Genomic DNA, 17,421 nt, shown 5'->3' with positions numbered 1-17,421 from the left:
ACTTGCCATATGATATGCATCACATTTGACACTGTCCTTTATATTTTCTGTAACACCTTCAAAGCCTTTGAAATTTTTCAAGCAGCCTGGCTAAATGTTTTTCCAAGTTATTGATAGTAGTATGGTTGATACTATCCTAGGCAGGGCCAACATGGTGTGTATAGTGACTGACTTCCAGTAGTCAATTATGGTGGTTTTTTCCTGTTGGTGTTGAGAACTTCGCATTAAGATTCCCTCATGTGCACTGTGAAGGTTTTTTTTATGCCCTGAGAGGTTGGATGACACAGTGTTTAGGGGCATGAAAAGAACACCTAGGTTGGGGTGAGCATTTTAAAGTTCTTCATGGCAATGAGCTAGGGAATTATCCAAAATTAATAAAACCTTGAAGGCAAGGTTTTTGCCCGAGAGAGCATTCAACTTTTTGGATAAGAAATGGTGGAATCCCAGAAAATTTCTGGCACGAATCATTTTGTTCAACCTACAATGGACTATCATATGGTTCAGGTTTTCCCTTAGAAGTTCCTGTGGACTTAGGGCTCTGTACCCCTTCCCTTTAAGGGTTTGCACTTGAAGTTGCCCTTGGCATTAACACAATAGCAGGTTTGCATATTTGAGTAATTTAAATTTAGGGGCTTTTGCAAGACATTTACATTATATAGGCTTATTTGTAACAACCTTGTAAAATAAGCCAGTCTCCTCAGCACCGAAACCTTTTCCACTTAACACTTCTCCTGTATAACTTAAGATGATAATTTTAGTATTCCAAAGCCTCCTTGTTAGGCTGGAGGAAGGAAAAACAAGGACATGCAAACAGAACAGAGAGATACCATAAAAGGAGGAGAGACCAGACCCCAAGGTCCGTGCGTTATATGGAAAGGGGACAGCTCTTTCTGAATTCCATCCTTCTGATGTGCCAACTAAGACCCGGATGTCAGCCTCCTCCCTCTTAGAAGGAAAAAAAGTTTCTAATTGTCTATCATGTCACCTTGAGCCAATCATACTTCTCCATGCCCCCTAAGATAGCTTGCCCACTCCTCCCCCTCCTAATCCCATATAAGCCCCCACCTCCCTGAGCAGGTGTAACTTCCCCAGTCTGTGATAGCCAGACTGGGGAACATCACCCTGGAATTGCGCTCAAATAAACTACCTGGCCTTTTGTTGCCTTTCTTTGCCTACTTATTTCGGCTAGAATTTATCTTACACTCCTGATCTGCAGGACCTGCCTTGTCTGCAAGTTTAACATTTTTTAATGCCATACTGCCTTTTGAAATGTGCAAGTCAGCTAGTACTAGCTGATCAGGCTTTTCATATTTTCCTGACACTGGTAACCTGACTGTAAATTTTGGCTTTCAGTTTCACAACAATGCTGCTTGTATCAGTCTTCATTTCATGAATCCACAATTTTAGCTGCTTTTCCAGCTTTTCATAGCTTCACCACACACCATAGATATTACTTCTTTTTAATTGAAATATAGTTGATGTTCAATATTGGCTTCAAGTATTCAACACAGTGATTTGACAGTTACACACATTATTAAATGCTCACCGCCAACCAGTAGTTACTATCAACACAGAAAGATGTGACAGAGCCATTGACTATATTCATGCTGCACTTGCACCCCATGATCAACTTATGATTGAGATTCTGTGCCTCTTTATCCCCGTCACCCACCTCACCACCCACCCTGATCCCTCCCCAATGGTAACTACCTTCTCATAGTCTATGGGTCTACTGTTGTTTTGCTCATTTTGTTTTGTTTTGAAATTCCACATATAAGTGAAATCATATGGTATTTGTCTTCCTCCACCTGGCTTATTTCACTTAGTATAATATCCTTTAGGTCCATTCATGTTGTTGCAAATAGCAGGATTTCTTTTTTATGGCTGAATAATATTCTGTTGTGTATATGTACAATATATCCATTCATCTATTGATGGAAACTTCTGTGGCTTCCATATTTGGATATTATAAACAATGTGATGATAACCATAGGGGTGCATATATCTTTTCAAATCAGGGATTTTGTTTTCTGGTAAATTCCTAGAAGTGTAGATACTGGGTTGTATGGTACATATTTCAGTTTTTGGGGGAACCTTCATACTGCTTTCCAATAGTGGTTGTACCAATTTACATTCCTGCCAACACTAGAAGAGTTCCCTTTCTTCCACATCCTTATAAGAAATAACAACCAACACGTTATTTCTTGTCTTTTGAATAGTGGCCATTCTGAGTAGTTGTGATTTTGATTTGCATTTCCCTGATGATTAGCCATGTTGGAATACCTTTTTATGTGCCTACTGGCTATCTATATTTCTTTGGAAACATTTTCAGGTTCTCTGCCCATTTTTTAATGTTTGTTTTTTGGTGTTGAGGCATATAAATTCTTTATATATTTTGGATGTTAACCCCCTTTCAGACAAATAATTTATGAATACACTCTCCTATATTTTTGGTTGCCTTTTTGTTTTGTTGATGGTGTCTTTTGCTGAACAGAAGCTTTGCAATTTGATGTAGTCCCACTTGTTTATTTCTACTTTTGTTTCCATTGCCTGGGGGGATGTGTCTAGAAAAAAATTGTTCATGCTTATGTTCAAGAGATTTTTGCCAAACTTCTAAAATTTCTATAGTTTCATGTCTTCTATTTAGGGCTTTAATCCATTTTGAGTTTATTTTTGTGTGTAGAGTTAGAGAGTAATCCAGTTTCATTCTCCATTCTCTTGCATGTAGCTGCCCAGTTTCCCCAATACCATTTGTTGAAGAGACTATCTTTTCCCTGCTGTATATTCATGGCTCTTTTAACATATAATTGACTGTATAAGCATGGGTTTATCTCTGGGCTCTCTGTTCTATTGATCTATGGGTCTGTTCTTGTGCCAGTACCATACTGTTTTGAACCTTTGTAGTAGCTTAAAGTCAGCCTAATACCCCCAGCTTTATTATTTCTTAAGATTGCTTTGGCTATTTGGGGTTTTTTGTGATTCCGTATGAATTTTAGGATTATTTGATCTAGCTTGTTGAAAATGCCATTGTTATTTTGACAGGGATTGCACTGAATCTGTAAATTGCTTTGGGCAGGATGGCCATGTTGATAATATTAATTTTTCTTATCCAAGAGCATGGGATAGTCCATTTTTTGGTGTCTTCTTTAATTTCCCTGATGAGTGTCTTATAGTTTCCAAAGTATAGGTCTTTCACTTCCTTGGTTAGGTTTATTCCTAGGTATTTTATTCTTTTTGATGCAATTGTAAATGAAATTATTTTCCTGATTTCTCTTTCTGCTAGTTTATTGTTAGTATATAGAAAAGCAACAGATTTTTGTGTCTTCATTTTATATCATGCAACTTAGCTGAATCCAATTATTAGTTCTAATAGTTTTTTGGTGGTATCTTTAGGGTATTCTATGTCCATTGTCATGTCATCTGCATATAGTGAGTTTTATTGTTCCTTACCAGTTTGGGTGCTTTTTTTTTTTTAATTTATCCAAAGTCACTCTTTTTTTTTTTTTTTTTTGCTATCATTAATGTACAATTACATGAACAACATTATGGTTACTAAACTCCCCCTATTATCAAGTCCCCACCACATACCCCATTACAGTCACTATCCATCAGCATAGTAAGATGCTATAGGGTCACTACTTGGCTTGTCTGTGTTATACTGCCTTCCCTGTGTCCCCTCTCCTTACATTATACATGCTAATCATAATGCCCTCTTTCTTTTTCTCCACCCTTATCCCTCCCTTCCCACCCATCCTCCCCAGTCCCTTTCCCTTTAGTAACTGTTAGTCCATTCTTGGGTTCTGTGATTCTGCTGCTGTTTTGTTCCTTTAGTTTTTCTTTGTCCTTATATTCCACAGATGAGTGAAACAATTTGATACTTGTCATTCTCCACCTGGCTTATTTCACTGAGCATAATACCCCCTAGCTCCATCCATGTTGTTGCAAATAGTAGGATTTGGTTTCTTCTTATGGCTGAATAATATTCCATTGTGTACATGTACCACATCTTCTTTATCCATCCATCTACTGATGGACACTTAGGTTGTTTCCATTTCTTGGCTATTGAAAATAGTGCTGCGATAAACATAGGGGTGCATATGTCTTTTTCAAACTGGGCTCCTGCATTCTTAGGGTAAATTCCTAGGAGTGGAATTCCTGGGTCAAATGGTATTTCTATTTTTAGTTTTTTGAGGAATCTCCACACTGCTTTCCACAATGGTTGAACTAGTTTACATTCCCACCAACAGTGTAGGAGGGTTCCCCTTTCTCCACATCCTCACAAACATTTGTTGTTTTTTGTCAATTGGCCATCTTAACTGGTATGAGGTGATTATCTCATTATGGTTTTAATTTGCATTTCTCTGATGATTAGTGATGTGGAGCATCCTTTCATCTGCCTGTTGGCCATTTGAATTTCTTCTTTGGAGAAGTGTCTGTTCAGCTCTTCTAACCATTCTTAATTGGATTATTTGCTTTTTGTTTGTTGAGGTGTGTGAGCTCTTTATATAATTTGGATGTCAACCCCTTATCATATGTCATTTATGAATATATTCTCCCATACTGTACATTGTCTTTTTGTTCTACTGATGATGTCCTTTGCTGTATAGAAGCTCTTCAGCTTGATATAGTCCCCCTTGTTCATTTTTGCTTTTGTTTCCCTTGCCTGGGGAGATATGTTCATGAAGAAGTTGCTCATGTTTATGTTCAAGAGATTTTTGCCTATGTTTTGTTTTAAGAGTTTTATGGTTTCATGACTTACATTCAGGTCTTTGATCCATTTTGAGTTTACTTTTATGTATGGGGTTAGAAAATAATCCAGTTTCATTCTGTTACATGTAGCTGTCCAGTTTTGCCAATACCAGCTGTTATAGAGGCTGTCATTTCCCCGTTTTATATCCATGGCTTCTTTATTGTATATTCATTGACCATATATGCTTGGGTTTATATCTGGGCTCTCTAGTCTGTTCCACTGATCTATGGGTCTGTTCTTGTGCCAGTACCAAATTGTTTTGATTACTGTGGCTTTGTAGTAGAGCTTGAAGTCAGGGAGCCTAGTTCCCCCTGCTTTATTCTTCTTTCTCAGAATTGCTTTGGCTATTCAGGGTCTTTTGTGGTTCCATATGAGTTTTAGAACTATTTACTCTAGTTCATTGAAGAATGCTGTTGGTATTTTGATAGGGATTGCATTGAATCTGTAGATTGCTTTAGGCAGGATGGCAATTTTGACAATATTAATTCTTCCTGTCCATGAGCATGGGGTGTGTTTCCATTTATTGGTTTCTTCTTTAATTTCTTATATAGATCTTCTTAATTTTTATCCAGCAATGTTTTTAGTTTTCACATACAATTCTTCTACCTTCTTGGTTAGATTTATTACTAAATGTATTATTCTTGTAGATAGTATTGTAAATGGAAGAAGTTTCCTAATTTCCTTTTTAGATTGTTCATTGCTGTTCTATAGATACACAATTGATTTAGGGGTATTGATTTTCCCTGAAACTTTGCTAAATTCACTTTTGTTAGCCTTAATAGTTTTTGTGAATTCTTTGGGATTTTCTATATATATAGGATATCTATATGTCATCTTCAAAAGGAGAGTTTTACTACTTCTTTCCTTTTTTGGATTTTTTTTTTTTTTGTCATACTTCAGGTAGAACTTCAAGTTCAATGTTAGACAGCAACTGTGAAAGAAGGTTTGCCTTTTTTATATCATCTTAGGGGGAAAGTTTTCAGTACTTCACCATTGAGTATGATGTCAGCTGTGAGTTTTTCACAAATAGGTTTATCATGTTGAGGCATTTTCCCTCTCTTCTGGGTTTTGAAATTTTTTTATCATAAAAGGTTGTTGGGTTTTGTCAAATGCTTTCTCTGCTTAAATTAGATGATCATGTGAGTTTTTTTTCACTTTATTAATGGGAGGGATTACACTGATTGATTTTCTTATCACTCACTCTTGCATTGCTTGGTCATTGGTGAGTAAACCTTTTAATGTGCTGATGGATTTGATTTGCTAATACTTTGTTGAGGATTTTTTCATCTATATTTATAAGGGTTATTGGTCTGTAGTTTTCTTTTTTTTTAATGTCTTTATCTGGCTTTGGTATAGAACAGTGCTGGCCTCATAGAATAAGTTAGTATTTCCTCCTCTTCAACTTTTTTGGAATTTTAAGAAGGATTTGTATTCTTCATTAAATGTTTGGCAGAATTCACTGGTGCAGCCATCTGATCCAGGACTTTTCTCTGTGGGGAGGCTTTTGATTACCGATTCAATCTCTTTACGTCTGTTGAAATATTCTACTTCTTTTTGAGTCAGTGAAGGTAATTTCTGTTTCAAGGATTATGTCCATTTCTACTTGATTATCTAATTTGTTGGCATACACTAGTTCATAATATTGTCTTATAATTCTTTTTATCTCTATAACGTTGGTAGTAATAGCTCCATCTTAGTTCCTGATTTCAGTTATTTGTGTCTTCTTTTTCTGTTAGTCTAGGTAAAAGTTTGGCAATATTGATCTTTTTAAAGAGCCAACTTTTTATTTCATTAATTTTCTCAGTTATTTGTTTTCTATTTGGTTTAACCTCCACTATATTTTTTTTTTTTTTTTTTTTTTAATTCAATGATTTATTAAGGGAATAATACACCTTTATGTGGACTACCTAGGTGACCTGCAAGTTAATTAACAGTGTCAGTGTTCTCTGTGAGAGGAATAAAACTAACTATAAGATTATTATAGATCTTGTTGGGTCCCAGAATATAATGAGAAACTACATGCAGCACTAAAGAAATATTCACTGTTCCTAACAGAACTTACTCTATTGAAATAGAAAACTTATTAATATGCATCATTCTATTAACACTGGTTGTAGGTGGTTGAATTGAGTGATTTGCTTTTTCTATATACTTTCTAGGATTCCCTTACAGATATAATCACTATGTCAGGTATTTATTATAAAATTCAAGTTTTGCACAAATACAAACAAGTTAACCTTGTTTCGGTTAGGAATCTTCCACTCTTTTTTTAAAATAATTTTTTTTTTTTTTTTTTTTTTTTTTTTTTTGAGAGGGCATCTCTCATATTTATTGATCAAATGGTTGTTAACAACAATAAAATTCAGTATAGGGGGGTCAATGCTCAATGTACAATCATTAATCCATCTCAAGCCTAATTCTCGTCAGTCTCCAATCTTCTGAAGCATAACGAACAAGTTCTTACATGGTGAACGAATTCTTACAGAGTGAATAAATTCTTACATGGTGAACAGTACAAGGGCAGTCATCACAGAAACTTTCGGTTTTGATCATGCAATATGACCTATAAACCATCAGGTCAAATATGAATATTCATTTGATTTTTGTACTTGATTTATATGTTGATCCCACATTTCTCCTATTATTATTATTATTTTTATTTTTAATAAAATGCTGAAGTGGTAGGTAGATGCAAGATAAAGGTAGAAAACATAGTTTAGTGCTGTAAGAAGGCAAATGTAGATGATCAGATGATCAGGTGTGTGCCTATGGACTAAGTATTAATCCAGGCTAGACAAGGGCAGCAAGACATCCACGGATGCAGAAGATTTCTCTCAAAGCAGGGGGGGTGAGGTTCTGAGCCTCACCTCTGTTGATCCCCAAATTCTCACCTGATGGCCCCCCTGCGACTGTGCCTGTCTTAGGTTGTTCCTCCCTTGAGGAATCTTACCCGTCTCTGGCTAACCAGTCATCTTCCGGGGCCATACAGGGAAATGTAAAGTTGGTAAGTGAGAGAGAAGCCATATTGTTTGCAAAGGTTAGCTTTTTACTTCTTTGCAGATTTATGCCCTGTGGCTTCTATGCCCAGCACTTGTCTCGAGGTATCTTTACCACCTGGAGGAATTATGATACTCGGTAAATTCGATATGAGGCACGAATTCTATTTAAAGTTTGTAATTAGGAAGGAAGAAGAAAAGCTATAGATGTAGCATATGAAGGAAACTTGGGAGGATTGATTATTTCTTTGACATATCTTCTTGTGTAGTACCTTAAGTATGTATAGGTTTTAAACTACTAACTAATTTGCACACACATATTGACATAATAGGAATACGGTGACATAAACAAAGCAAATCTATAATCACCAGCCATCTCCAGTGAAGCCAAGAAAACCATTTAGGCACCCTAGGCATTTGTGAAAATTTATCTATGATATGATGGATATTTTCCAACTGTACTTGAACCATCAGACAAATTAAAGCAGCCCATTTCTGGGATCTGTTCACATCCCATATGTTCTTTTAACCATAGATAGTCTATAGTCATGAGATTTTGGGGTGCTACAACTTGCACCCCTCCCAACTCCTGGTTGAGTTCCAACAGTACAGATCCAGTCAAATTCGTTGTCTCACTGTATGCACATGCCAGCCTAGACATCTCCCTCCTCCTTCTCATGGCAAGTCCAGGAGATGGTGGGCTGGATGCAGCCACAACCGCAGCATCGTCCGGATCCCTGTGGAGGCTTTTTGATGATCATCCCCCGGCACGAGTCCTCCAGAGAGTGCTGATGCCGGAAGCTCCTCCTCATATCGTATCTTAGTTCATTTTCTGGGTATCCAAGCTAGGCCTTGATCTTCTGCGTAGAAACAAACAGACCCTTTGCCCACACTTTGACATGCCCTCTATACCACTGTGCAGAACTCATTGGAGGTCAGCACACAGTAACTGCTTTTTTTTTTTTTTTTTAATTAAGAGAAAGGAATATTATCAGAAAAGAGTACCTCCATAGCTGATCATCTGACACCCTTTAAGTGATCAACATTAAGGATATTTAAAGCATGCGTTGATCTTTGATTTACCAATAGTTTTATCCTGTTAAGGAGTAATCCCCCTTTTCTTTCTTTCTTTCTTTTTTTTTTTTTTAAATTTTTAATCTACACTTACCTGAAGAATACTATGTTTACTATGCTCTCCCCTATATCAGGTCCCCCCTAACAACCACATTACGGTTACTGTCCATCAGCTTAGCAAAATGTTGTAGAGTCACTACTTGTCCTCTCTGTGTTGTGCAGCCCACCCTACCCTTTCTCCCTCCCCCCCATGCATGCTAATCTTAATACCCCCCTTCTTCTTCCCCCCCCTTATCCCTCCCTGCCCACCCATCCTCCCCAGTTCCTTTCCCTTTGGTACCTGTTAGTCCATTTTTGGGTTCTGTAATTCTGCTGCTGTTTTGTTCCTTCAGTTTTTCCTTTGTTCCTATACTCCTCAGATGAGTGAAATCATTTGGTATTTCTCTTTCTCTGCTTGGCTTATTTCACTGAGCATAATACTCTCCAGCTCCATCCATGTTGCTGCAAATGGTTGGATTTTTCCACTTCTTATGGCTGAGTAGTATTCCATTGTGTATATGTACCACATCTTCTTTATCCATTCATCTACAGATGGACATTTAGGTTGCTTCCAATTCTTGGCTATTGTAAATAGTGCTGCGATAAACATAGGAGTGCATCTGTCTTTCTCAAACTTGATTGCTGCGTTCTTAGGGTAAATTCCTAGGAGTGGAATTCCTGGGTCAAATGGTAGGTCTGTTTTGAGCATTTTGATGCACCTCCATACTGCTTTCCACAATGGTTGAACTAATTTACATTCCCACCAGCAGTGTAGGAGGGTTCCCCTTTCTCCACAGCCTCGCCAACATTTGTTGTTGTTTGTCTTTTGGATGGCAGCTATCCTTACTGGTGTGAGGTGATACCTCATTGTAGTTTTAATTTGCATTTCTCTGATAATTAGCGATGTGGAGCATCTTTTCATGTGTCTCTTGGCCATCTGTATTTCTTTTTTGGAGAACTGTCTGTTCAGTTCCTCTGCCCATTTTTTAATTGGGTTATTTGTTTTTTGTTTGTTGAGGCGTGTGAGCTCTTTATATATTCTGGACGTCAAGCCTTTATCAGATCTGTCATTTTCAAATATATTCTCCCATACTGTAGGGTTCCTTTTTGTTCTATTGATGGTGTCTTTCGCTGTACAGAAGCTTTTCAGCTTAATGTAGTCCCACTTGCTCATTTTTGCTGTTGTTTTCCTTGCCCGGGGAGATATGTTCAAGAAGAGATCACTCATGTTTATGTCTAAGAGGTTTTTGCCTATGTTTTTTTCCAAGAGTTTAATGGTTTCGTGACTTACATTCAGGTCTTTGATCCATTTTGAGTTTACCTTTGTATATGGGGTTAGACAATGGTCCAGTTTCATTCTCCTACATGTAGCTGTCCAGTTTTGCCAGCACCATCTGTTGAAGAGACTGTCATTTTGCCATTGTATGTCCATGGCTCCTTTATCAAATATTAATTGACCATATATGTTTGGGTTAATTTCTGGGGTCTCTAATCTGTTCCACTGGTCTGTGGCTCTGTTCTTGTGCCAGTACCAAATTGTCTTGATTACTATGGCTTTGTAGTAGAGCTTGAAGTTGGGGAGTGAGATCCCCCCTACTTTATTCTTCTTTTTCAGGATTGCTTTGGCTATTCGGGGTCTTTGGTGTTTCCATATGAATTTTTGAATTATTTGTTCCAATTCATTGAAGAATGTTGCTGGTAATTTGAGAGGGATTGCATCAAATTTGTATATTGCTTTCGGCAGGATGGCCATTTTGACGATATTAATTCTTCCTAGCCATGAGCATGGGATGAGTTTCCATTTATTAGTGTCCCCTTTAATTTCTCTTAAGAGTGACTTGTAGTTTTCAGAGTATAAGTCTTTCACTTCCTTGGTTAGGTTTATTCCTAGGTATTTTATTCTTTTTGATGCAATGGTGAATGGAATTGTTTTCCTGATTTCTCTTTCTATTGATTCGTTGTTAGTGTATAGGAAAGCTACAGATTTCTGTGTGTTGATTTTGTATCCTGCAACTTTGCTGTATTCCGATATCAGTTCTAGTAGTTTTGGAGTGGAGTCTTTAGGGTTTTTTATGTACAGTATCATATCATCTGCAAATAGTGACAGTTTAACTTCTTCTTTACCAATCTGGATTCCTTGTATTTCTTTGTTTTGTCTGATTGCCGTGGCTAGGACCTCCAGTACTATGTTAAATAACAGTGGGGAGAGTGGGCATCCCTGTCTGGTTCCCGATCTCAGTGGAAATGCTTTCAGCTTCTCGCTGTTCAGTATAATGCTGGCTGTGGGTTTATCATATATGGCCTTTATTATGTTGAGGTACTTGCCCTCTATTCCCATTTTGCTGAGAGTTTTTATCATGAATGGATGTTGAATTTTGTCAAATGCTTTTTCAGCATCTATGGAGATGATCATGTGGTTTTTGTCTTTCTTTTTGTTGATGTGGTGGATGATGTTGATGGATTTTCGAATGTTGTACCATCCTTGCATCCCTGGGATGAACCCCACTTGGTCATGGTGTATGATCCTTTTGATATACTGTTGAATTCTGTTTGCTAATATTTTATTGAGTATTTTTGCATCTACGTTCATCAGGGATATTGGTCTGTAATTTTCTTTTTTGGTGGGGTCTTTGCCTGGTTTTGGTATTAGGGTGATGTTGGCTTCATAGAATGAGTTTGGGAGTATTCCCTCTTCTTCTATTTTGTGGAACACTTTAAGGAGAATGGGTATTATGTCTTCTCTGTGTGTCTGATAAAATTCCGAGGTAAATCCGTCCGGCCCCGGGGTTTTGTTCTTGGGTAGTTTTTTGATTACTGTTTCAATTTCTTTGCTTGTAATTGGTTTGTTTAACTTTTGTGTTTCTTCCTTGGTCAGTCTTGGGAGGTTGTATTTTTCTAGGAAGTTGTCCATTTCTTCTAGGTTTTCCAGCTTGTTGGCATATAGGTTTTCATAGTAGTCTTTAATAATTCTTTGTATTTCTGTGGAGTCTGTCGTGATTTTTCCATTCTCATTTCTGATTATGTTGATTTGTGTTGACTCTCTTTTTCTCTTAATAAGTTGGGCTAGAGGCTTATCTATTTTGTTTATTTTCTCAAAGAACCAGCTCTTGGTTTCGTTGATTTTTGCTATTGTTTTATTCTTCTCAATTTTGTTTATTTCTTCTCTGATCTTTATTATGTCCCTCCTTCTGCTGACTTTAGGCCTCATTTGTTCTTCTTTTTCCAGTTTTAATAATTGTGATGTTAGACTATTCATTTGGGATTGTTCTTCCTTCTTCAAGTGTGCCTGGATTGCTATATACTTTCCTCTTAAGACTGCTTTCGCTGCATCCCACAGAAGTTGGGGCTTAGTGTTGTTGTTGTCATTTGTTTCTATATATTCCTTGATCTCTATTTTGATTTGTTCATTGATCCATTGATTATTTAGTAGCATGTTGTTAAGCCTCCATGTGTTTGTGAGCCTTTTTGTTTTCTTTGTAGAATTTATTTCTACTTTCATACCTTTGTGGTCTGAAAAATTGGTTGGTAGAATTTCAATATTGTGGAATTTACTGAGGCTCTTTTTGTGAGCTAGTATGTGGTCTATTCTAGAGAATGTTCCATGTGCACTTGAGAAGAATGTATATCCTGTTGCTTTTGGATGTAAAGTTCTATAGATGTCTATTAGGTCCATCTGTTCTAGTGTGTTGTTCAGTGCCTGTGTGTCTTTACTTATTTTCTGCCCGGTGGATCTATCCTTTGGGGTGAGTGGTGTGTTGAAGTCTCCTACAATGAATGCATTGCAGTCTATTTCCCTCTTTAGTTCTGTTAGTATTTGCTTCACATATGCTGGTGCTCCTGTATTGGGTGCATATATATTTAGAATGGTTATATCCTCTTGTTGGACTAAGCCCTTTATCATTATGTAGTGGCCTTCTTTATCTCTTGTTACTTTCTTTGTTTTGAAGTCTATTTTGTCTGATATTAGTACTGCAACCCCTGCTTTCTTCTCACTGTTGTTTGCCTGAAATATGTTTTTCCATCCCTTGACTTTTAGTCTATGCTTATCTTTGGGTTTAAGGTGAGTTTCTTGTAAGCAGCATATAGATGGGTCTTGCTTTTTTATCCATTCTATTACTCTATGTCTTTTGATTGGTGCATTAAGTCCATTTACATTTAGGGTGACTATTGAAAGATATGTACTTATTGCCATTGCAGGCTTTAGATTCGTGGTTACCAAAGGTTCAAGGTTAGCTTCTTTAGTATCTTACTGCCTAACTTAGCTCGCTTATTGAGCTGTTATATACACTGTCTGGAGAGTCTTTTCTTCTCTCCCTTCTTATTCCTCCTCCTCCCTTCTTCATATGTTGTGTGTTTTGTTCTGTGCTCTTTTTAGGGGTGCTCCCATCTAGAGCAGTCCCTGTAGGATGCCCTGTAGAGGTGGTTTGTGGGAAGCAAATTCCCTCAGCTTTTGCTTGTCTGGGAATTGTTTGATCCCACCATCATATTTAAATGATAGTCGTGCTGGATACAGTATCCTTGGTTCAAGGCCCTTCTGTTTCATTGCATTAAGTATATCATGCCATTCTCTTCTGGCCTGTAGGGTTTCTGTTGAGAAGTCTGATGTTAGCCTGATTGGTTTTCCTTTATAGGTGACCTTTTTCTCTCTAGCTGCCTTTAAAACTCTTTCCTTGTCCTTGATCCTTGCCATTTTAATTATTATGTGTCTTGGTGTTGTCCTCCTTGGATCCTTTCTGTTGGGGGTTCTGTATAATTCCATGGTCTGTTCGATTATTTCCTCCCCCAGTTTGGGGAAGTTTTCAGCAATTATTTCTTCAAAGACCCTTTCTATCCCTTTTCCTCTTTCTTCCTCTTCTGGTATCCCTATAATACGAATGTTTTTCCTTTTGTATTGGTCACATATTTCTCTTAGTGTTGTTTCATTCCTGGAGATCCTTTTATCTCTCTCTATGTCAGCTTCTATACGTTCCTGTTCTCTGGCTTCTATTCCTTCAATGGCCTCTTGCATCTTATCCATTCTGCTTATAAATCCTTCCAGGGATTGTTTCACTTCTGTGATCTCTTTCCTGACATCTGTGATCTCCTTCCGGACTTCATCCCACTGCTCTTGCATTTTTCTCTGCATCTCATCCCACTGCTCTTGCATTTTTCTCTGCATCTCATCCCATTGCTCTTGCATTTTTTTCTGCATCTCTGTCAGCATGTTCATGATTTTTATTTTGAATTCTTTTTCAGGAGGACTAGTTAGGTCTGTCTCCTTCTCAGGTGTTGTCTCTGTGATCTTTGTCTGCCTGTAGTTTTGCCTTTTCATGGTGATAGAGATAGTCTGCAGAGCTGGTACAAGTGACCGCTGGAAGAGCTTCCCTTCTTGTTGGTTTGTAGCCTTTTCCTGGGAGAATAGCGACCTCTAGTGGCTTGTGCTGGGCAGCTGTGCGCAGACAGGGCTTCTGCTTCCTGCCCAGTTGCTTTGGGGTTTATCTCCACTGTTGCTGTGGGCTTGGCCTGGCTGGGGCTGTTCCTCCAAAATGGTGGAGCCCCGTTAGAGGGGGAGCAGCCAGGAGACTATTTATCTCCGTAAGGGGCCTCTGTGCTCCCTGCTGCCCAGGGGGTTAGAGTGCCCAGAGATCCCCAGATTCCCTGCTTCTGGTCTAAGTGACCTGTCCTGCCCCTTTAAGATTTCCAAAAAGCACTCTCCAAACCAAAACAACAACAGCAACAATGAGAGAGGGAACAGAAAGGAAAAAAAAAAGAAAAAACACGCGATTTTTTTTTTTTTCCTCAGGTGCCGGTCCCAGGCACCCGCGCACTGGTCCTGCTGCCCTGTCTCCCTAGCACCAGGGTCCCTGTCCTTTCAAGGCTTCCAAAAAGCACCCACCCACCGGTCCCGCAGGGAAGGAACGCTCAATATTCTTTGTCCTCAGGCACTGGTCCCACGCACCCGCTCACCAGTCCTGCCGCCCTGCCTCCCTAGCACCGGGGTCCCTGTCCCTTCAAGGCTTCCAAAAAGCACTTGGCAAAAAGAGAGAAAAAAAAGGGGAAAAACGCGCGATTTCTTCCGTCCTCAGGTGCTGGTCTCAGGCACCCACCCACCGGTCCCACAGGGAAAAATGTGGGATATTCTTTGTCCTCAGTTGCCGGTCCCAGGCACCCGCTCACCTGTCCCGCCGCCCTGCCTCCCTAGCACCGGGGTCCCTGTCCCTTTTAGGCTTCCAAAAAGCACTCGCAGAAAAGAGAAAAAAAAAAAGGGGAAAAAACGCGCGATTTCCTCTGTCCTCAAGTGCCGGTCTCAGGCACCCGCCCACCGGTCCCGCAGGGAAAAACGGGGGATATTCTTTGTCCTCAGGCGCCGGTCCCAGCCACCCGCTCACCAGTCCCGCCACCGTGCCTCCCTAGCACTGGGGTCCCCGTCCCTTCAAGGCTTCCAAAAAGCGCTTGCCAAAAAGAGAAAAAAAAAAAAAAAAAGGGGAAAAACGCGCGACCTCCTCCGTCCTCAGGCACTGGTCTCAGGCACCCGCCCCCAGGTCTTGCAGGGAGAAACGCGGGATATTCTTTGTCCTCCGGCGCTGTTCCCAGGCACCTCCTCACCGGTCCCGCCACCCTGCCTCCCCAGCAACGGGGGCCCGTCCCTTTAAGGCTTCCAAAAAGCGCTCGCCAAAAAAAAAAACTGCTCCGGTTTCTCTCCACCCGCCGGGAGCCGGGGGGAGGGGCGCTCGGGTCCCGCCGGGCTGGGGCTTGTATCTTACCCCCTTCACAAGGCGCTGGGTTCTTGCAGGTGTGGATGTGGTCTGGATGTTGTCCTGTGTCCTGTGGTCTCTATTTTAGGAAGATTTTTCTTTGTTATATTTTCATAGCTCTATGTGTTTTTGGGAGGAGATTTCCACTGCTCTACTCACGCCGCCATCTTGGCTCTCCCCTCTCTCCACTATATTTTTAATTTTCTTTCCTTCTGTAGCTTTTGGTTTCCTTTGTCCTTTTTGTAGTTCTTGAAGTCATGAAGTTAGGTTATTGATTTCAGATCTTTTTTACGGTAGGCTATTAAATTTCCCTCCTAGTACTGCTTTTACCATAAATTTTGTTATACTGTGCTTTTTGTTTTCATTAGTCTAACTATTTTCTGGTCTTAGTCCATTCGGGCTGCTTTAACTTACCAGAGACTGGGTGGTTTACAAGTAACAGAAATTTATTTTTCACAGTTCTCCAGGTGTAAGGCTGAGATAAGAGTGGTTTGGTTCTCCTTTAGGGAACTTCTAGGTTCTTTTCCAGGTTGCAGACTTCTCATTGGTCCCTCACATAGTGGAAGGGGCTAGAGAGTTTTGTGAGCTCTTTTTTATGAGAGCACAATCCCATTTGAACTATGCACTTCCCCAAAGCCCCAAGTCTTAATACATTGCATTGAGCAGTAGGATTTGAACATATGAATTTTTGGAGGACACAAACATTCAGATATAGCAGTTGTTTAAGAATATATAGTTTAGTTTCCAAATATTTGTGAATCTTCTAGTTATTAATTTATAACTTCATCCTGTTGTGATCAAGGAAGCTATTTTGTTTACTGATAATTGTTTTGTGGCCTAATACATAAATCTGTTCTTAAGAATGCCCCATGTACACTTGAAAAAAGAACATTTGGGCAGGTAGAGTGTTATTTGTTAGGTGTAGTTGATTTATTGAGTTGTTCAAGTCCACTATTTTTTTACTTATCTTCTGTGTGGTTAACCTATTCATTATTTAAGATTGGATATTGAAGTCTCCCACTATTAATGTATAACTGTCTATTTCTCCCTTCAATTCTGTCAAAATTGCTTAACATTTTGGTAGGCATGTTATTAGATATGTAAATCTTTATAATTTTTTATATCTTCTTGCTGTGAATGATTTATTAATATATAACGACCTTCCTGTCACTTGTAGTCTTTTTGGATTTTAAGTCAATTTTGTCTGACATTAATATAGATACCACAGCTCTCTTTTGGTTACTATTTGCATGAAATAGCTTTTTCCACTTTCACTTTCAACCTGTTTGTGGTTTGGATCTATTTTGAGTCACTTGTAGACAGCATATAGTTGCATTCTTTTAAGCCCACTCTGCCAATCTCTATTTTTGGATTGGAGAGTTTAATCATTTACATTAAAAATAATTGCTGGTAAGTGGGAACTTCTGCATTTTGTTCTTTGATTTCTATATGCCTTATAAATTTTTAATCTCTCATTTCCTCTATTATTGCCTGAGCAAGCCTGAGGTGATACCTAAAGTGAACTTTGCAAGGTGGGCAGTAGTCCCTCTGACAGGTGAGCTTGGTAATTAGAACAATATGGGAATCATATGAACAAAGGGAATATTCTTTGTTTAAGGAGGCATGAGAGAACCTGTGTAGTTGCCAAAAGAAATCTTGATCTGAGACAATACTGCCAGGAAGGTAACTATGGTTTTTACTGGATGTTCAAATCCAGCCTATGTTCCTGAGATGTGTGATGTAGAAGTGCTGATGCAGAGGCTGCAGCAAAGTTACCCAGAAGATCTAGCTAAGACAATCAATGAAGGTGGCTACACTAAACAATGGA

The sequence above is a fragment of the Manis javanica genome, chromosome 17 (assembly GCF_040802235.1).
Source record: "Manis javanica isolate MJ-LG chromosome 17, MJ_LKY, whole genome shotgun sequence".
Classification (NCBI taxonomy): Eukaryota; Metazoa; Chordata; class Mammalia; order Pholidota; family Manidae; genus Manis; species Manis javanica.
Note: the sequence above shows the minus strand (reverse complement) of the source record.